A 5,000-nucleotide genomic window follows, 5' to 3' on the forward strand; every position below is an offset into this window, starting at 1 on the left:
CTCTCTCTCTCTCTCTCTCTCTCTCTCTCTCTCTCTCTCTCTCTCTCTCTCTCTCACACACACACACACACACACACACACACACACACACACACACACACACCTCCGAACGCGCGCACACAAATAGATATACCATCGAAATAGACTGCAGTATAGTTTTCAGTCAGTTGTACTATGAATTTTCAACCTTGATATGGCTTCTCCAATTTTTATTATGTAAACTTGATTTAAATAGGTACTGGTTTTAGACATAAGACTTTAGTAGCAGTTTCCCAATTGCTGATATTAAATATTTCGGCGTATTTAGATGTAGATATGAATAAGTTGAGACACTCAGTGATTTCTCTCCTCGGATTCAGATGGATGACCTCGATTAAAAGCCAGTAGGCAACGGTAGGGTCATTGGTCTTAGTCTGCTATGAACTTTGTGCTACAAGAAACTGGCTGTCCTTTGTGGATTCAGCCATGGAAGTAGATAGGCACAGTCTAGAAATGGCCCTTAGGCCCGGGCATTTGGGCACGTTAAAAATCTCCCCGCATTTTAAATACTAACGATAAATGGAAATTTGGAGTTGAAGAGCTCAGAATCCAGTTGGAAAGATAGAGCATATAGAAAATTAGTTAACGAGACTTATAAAACAATAAAAGAAATAAAGGATGAGTTTTATATAAAATTGCAAAATGTTGTTGATTAAATACCAGAAAGATATTTGAGAGTTCTTTTTGTTGGTGATAAAGATGAAAGTATGGGAGGAACAATAAAAGCATGATGTGTGTAACAGACAAGGAAGGCCTTGGGGAGACTGCAAACGAAAATGAGGTGCAATTTATTCGTTCTTGTGTTGCAAGTAATTAGAAACTGGAGGTGCTTTTTTCCAACAAAAGGACATCCTTAGATAAACTTATCTCTCTCCAGATGGCAGTCATAGAAACCAAATAAGTTACATAACTATTAAGAAGAGAAAAAAACACTTAGAAGTGATTACCAGCTACCATTGCCACACTAAAGCTGAAACAAAAAGCATCCATCCAAAAAGTTGACAGAGTATCTAGGTTTGATATGTTAAAGCTTCTTGGAGATGAACAACTAGCAATTGAATGTCGAAATAGATTTGACACCATACCTGAGGAGGAGCAGACAATCGGTAAGGACTTGTTTAACATCAAGAATGTATATCAGATCTGCTCGAAATTCTGTTCTGGAATATGGGGTAACAGGGCGTTAACCTTGGATATCGAATGAGATCCGAGATAGAATAAAGAATATACAAAAGCGAAAGGTACACATAAACAAATTTCTAGGAGGAGATGAAGAACAAAGTGGAACATACTAGAACTCGCTTTTAGATGGTGAAGTTAAACGAAGATCAAGAGAGATGAGAATGAATATTTAGACGAACATGGCACTGATGTTATGATAGCCCATAATAATCAGTATCTGAGTGGGAAAGTGCTTGGGCGAACATTTTTGTGGTCATGGATTAGAGAGAGGGATGATACAGTATACCTAAAGACGGTGAAAACCTGAATGTGCTTACAGGCGAATTCACACTTTTCGAAGCGGAACCAATAATAACGAAACCTAAGAGATAGAAAACGCCCATTTATGATGAAATCGCTGCAGAGATGATCTTAGCTGAAACTGGAATGATACTCGTCATACTAGCAAGCGAGTTCTGTAGAGAATGGAATGAGGAAACAAATTGAAAGTCATAGGTAAGGTAGGAAAGAAAGGTGACCTCCTTGAATGTGGTAACCACAAAGGCATTGCATTTACGTCGGTTGTAATGGAAGTATTCAGAATTTTTATTTTCATGGGTTTGAGAAAGAGATTTATAAAAAGCCTGGGGACGAACAAGCTAATTTTAGTAAAGGCAATAGTCGCACAGAATCAGATATTTGTGGTAATACATATTGTGCGGGAATGAATTGGATTTGAAAGTCCCCTTCCGTTAGTGGCGTTGATTACGAGAATGCGAGTAACAAGTCACAGACCTATATTATGGAAGGTCTTGCGTCACTGTGATATAAATATGTAATGCTAATTGAAACTATGTATGAACGAATTAAGACCCGGTTAATGTTGATGAGGTCTTGCCACGTGAATTTGCAGTAAATAGTGGGGTGCTACAAGGGAATGTTATTTCTAAAAAAAAATTTTGTCAGAGATTATATGGATTGACACTGGAGTAACGATAGATATTTGAGACATATATACACAGATGATGCTCTTTTAATCGGGAAAACACCACAAGATTTACGAAGCTTGCTTAATAGAATGCATCATATATCAAGAGTGATGGGATTCGAAGTGAATACACGAATAACATTAATGAGGACAGAACATACATAAAGGGATGAAATTAACATTAGTAGGAGAAAGCATTAATGAGGTTTAAGCTGTCAAATATTGAAAATCCCAGTTATTCAATACAGGTTCTCTTAGTTGGAATTTAGAGAAAGACACGAGGCAAATGAAACGATGGGCAGGCTGAGTAAGATTTGGGAAATAGACTGAAATTGCATACGAAATTAAATTTATACACAAGTCTAGTACGATCTGCATTGCTATACGAACATGAATCACGGGACGTGGCAAGGAAACTTTTTAAAGATTCTGTTGATTTGAGAATAACATTTTAAGAAGAATATAGTCAGAAATGATACCATAATGGAAATTACGAAGTCCTATTTGTAGATGAGATAATGATGAATGTTGGGGGATGGTTTAGGCATGTCCTGCGGACAACCATTTGAGAATAGAACATCGTTGTCAGCTGGACTCATGTTGGCACCTTAAGAGTTAAAGACCCAGACCAACTTGATTGGAAAGTTTGAGAAGGGAGGTTGGAGAGGAGTAGAGATTTGTGGAAAATTAAGAACTGGAAAGTCATGAGTGGCGGAATGTCCCAGAGGCCCTTTGCGTCACGCGACGATGGAGGGACGACGATGTTATTTTAAATTCCCTCCACTAGTTTTGTCTATTTGGATCTTTTAATCATTTTTTTTTATTTCTAGATATGGTACAGAACAATGAAACTACCTTTTGAAATTCACTGGTTGTTACACATCTCAAATTTCAGTGACAATTTTTATGGAAAGATGGCCTGTAAACAACTTACAGGTTGAGATAATGCTCGCCAGTAAGTAAAATATAAATTTAAGCGTAGGATGGTTCAGCTCCTTTCCCCAAGCGCCTAAAAACTAACATTTCACTGGAAATCTAGCCGAAATGTGTAGCCTAAAGCAAAACGTTTCATCGTGTTGAACTCATTATATGGTGAAATGGTCGTAGAGCAATTACAACAGAGCCCGTTGTTAATTTGTTCAACTGATTATCTGACGGAGCGGCATTGGAAAAGCCTATGGCAATCCTCTTTGTTAATAAGCGCTATTTGTTTGTGTCAGGAAAATCGGCTGTTAGAGCTGAATGGCGCTTTTTTACGACACTGAACCCATTAAAAAGGATCATTGCTAATTCATAAAATGATTATGAAAACATTTGTGTGCGGCCATGGGTAATTGCATTGCATGCACGTGTGTGTGTGTGTGTGCGCGTATTTACATGCATATCAGTGCTGTGCTTGTGTAATGATTCCTTTTTTCACAACTATACATCTGATTCATCAACCCCATTGGAAATTTTTGTCACAGAAGGAAACTTCATAGACAAAGATCTTTCTTTCTGTGTCACCTTCTAACAAAAATTGAAGAGCTGACACTGGTAGTCCAATGAACACTTTCTTAACTTGAAAGTGAACGATGAAACCATCATAAACTACTATTGAAATGAAGACTAGGTCACCTTTGCAAGCTCCTTAGGCCTTGAGCGAGGGCAGCGGGATAGACAGACAAACGTACGAGTCTCAATCATTTTCCCCCAGATAATTCATTACGTATAGGTTTGTATGTAAGCAATTGAATCGCCTCTCGGCGTTTCATTAGGAGCCTTCATAACAGCCATAGCTCTTTTAGCAGTCCCTGTGCCGCAGCCTGAGGCCGTATAGACTCAAAGCTATTAGATGGATTTAACAAAACCAATTAAAACCCTCATTAAGAATTCAGGTCGAACAGAAGGCGTCAATTCTGTCGACCAGCGTAAAATGTGGTGACCCACTTTCAAGGTGGAAGCCCCTTCAAGGGAATATTTTGGACCAGATTATGTACACACACACATATATACACATATATATATATATTTAGAGAGAGAGAGAGAGAGAGTACGCATGTGTACATTTAGGACAATGTCCAAGTTACTGTACTACACTGGGTTGTGGCACGAGGCTAGCAGCTTCATCCCTGAAATACTATTTGAGATACCGAAGGGTAACATCCTTAGGAGCTACCCCTTGTGAAGGAAAAAAAAAGCCTATAGGAGAACTCACATACAGAAGGTGGATAGACTTTGTGAGAGAGAGAGAGAGTGAGTTGGGGGGGGTTAAACGGGTGGGGACAAGGTGTGGGGGATCTCGGCTTCATTCATATTTTAGTGAATATCCGAATCAAGAATAATCTTTCATCGGTTAAAATCGTGTCTGGTTTTGGAGAACCTTTGGTTGTTCGTTTTATTTACTCTGTATTCACATTTAATGTGGCTCTGCTCTGCCGGTGCATTGCCAGGAGTGTCTTTCGCTTTAATGGCTTGACTGGGTTCGTATGTATATCAACATTTGCTTCAATATTAATGCATGCCGTATCGAACGGCCAATTAAAATCACGTTAATAAAGCTCTTCTGGGAACAGCAAATTGTACCCCAGAGAGAGAGAGAGAGAGAGAGAGTACCAAGGCTTTGAAATTTTATTAGCAATTCTTAGTGCTTTTTCGTTTTAAATGAATTATAACATGTCCAGTGGCCAGAATTTTTTGTTTGTTTTCGTTGAAAATGTTGGAGTTTTCAGCAAAGTTTCTTTCGAAAGAAGTTTGAAGTAATTTTGATGGTTTGAACTTTGTTCGATCTTTCGATATTAGTGAAGTTAAGAAATCCAAGGAAAAAATTATT

The 5,000-nt window shown here is 38.3% G+C and overlaps 1 protein-coding gene across 4 annotated transcripts in view; it reads left to right on the forward strand.

Moving 5' to 3' along the window:
- Positions 1–5,000, forward strand: part of LOC136848045 (uncharacterized) — a 601,887-nt gene that overhangs the window by 513,434 nt on the left and 83,453 nt on the right. The gene's annotated exons all lie outside the window — the stretch shown is intronic.

The sequence above is a fragment of the Macrobrachium rosenbergii genome, chromosome 18 (genome assembly GCF_040412425.1).
Source record: "Macrobrachium rosenbergii isolate ZJJX-2024 chromosome 18, ASM4041242v1, whole genome shotgun sequence".
Taxonomy (NCBI): domain Eukaryota; kingdom Metazoa; phylum Arthropoda; class Malacostraca; order Decapoda; family Palaemonidae; genus Macrobrachium; species Macrobrachium rosenbergii.